Here is a 1,031-nt window from a genome sequence, read left to right as displayed (position 1 = left end):
CTACCTCAATCAAAATTGCTGACATTTGACATTTAACAAATGACATTTAACAAATCTTTCAGATTACATAAACAATACCTTACCAGGTGCTTTTCTGACTTCAGGATGACACAGGGACACCTATAAGACCAATATTAACTGAGGTTGCACATATGTGCTTTACAGGATTTTTTGCCCACACAATATTTTTTTTTCAGATACATAATGTTTTTTCCTGCATTCTTTTGGGAGCTTGTTGGTTCCTAATTACATATCAATCATAAAATCGGACCCTGACATCTCCCGGAACCGGATTTGGGTTTGTTGCCTCAGGGCAACATTGCGCTACAAGGGGTCTAAAACGGCAAGTTTTCTACAGTGATTATGAGAAATGAAATACAAATCAAACAAACTATATTCATAAAAAAACCCTTTTTTGACAAAAATAAATCAGACATGGTTCCAACTCACAAAATAAAAAATAAACAACTAACTTTCATTAATGAATGGTACATTTGCGCAAATTACTAAAACGAGCATTTGTGTGTTTCTACATGGGTATGTTTGGCAGAGTTAGAATCACTAAGGATGTTGAAATTAGTCTTTTTCCCCATTATATGTTAAACATCAGGAAGGAATTGCTTGCTGATGTGAAAAAAAGTGTGTATCACATTTTTGGCATTTGATTATTGGCGTACCTGGGAATCACCATCTGTTTATCTGATTATCTATGGGTTGTAGTGACCAGATTCATATCAGTGACAGGAGTTAGGGGTGCAGGTTATAAGAGTTTGTAGTTCAGATTTTTTTGGTAATGTTGCCCTGAGGCAACAAACAAAAAAAAAAACAACACAGTTTTAGCATATAAATTATTTTAAAAAATTGTCTTGAAATGATCTATAATGCTTCTTTACATACTTACAGATATTAAAATATTTTAGTTAGAGTGACCCAAATTTAAACATGAAGAAAAGTAATGTATAACTTACAAGTAGGAGGCAAGGTGTAGCATGCACCTCTGCTTCATAAAAAGGACTGTTCCTCTTCTAAGT

The sequence above is a fragment of the Poecilia formosa genome, unplaced genomic scaffold (genome assembly GCF_000485575.1).
Source record: "Poecilia formosa unplaced genomic scaffold, Poecilia_formosa-5.1.2 Scaffold45, whole genome shotgun sequence".
Lineage (NCBI taxonomy): Eukaryota > Metazoa > Chordata > Actinopteri > Cyprinodontiformes > Poeciliidae > Poecilia > Poecilia formosa.
Note: the sequence above shows the minus strand (reverse complement) of the source record.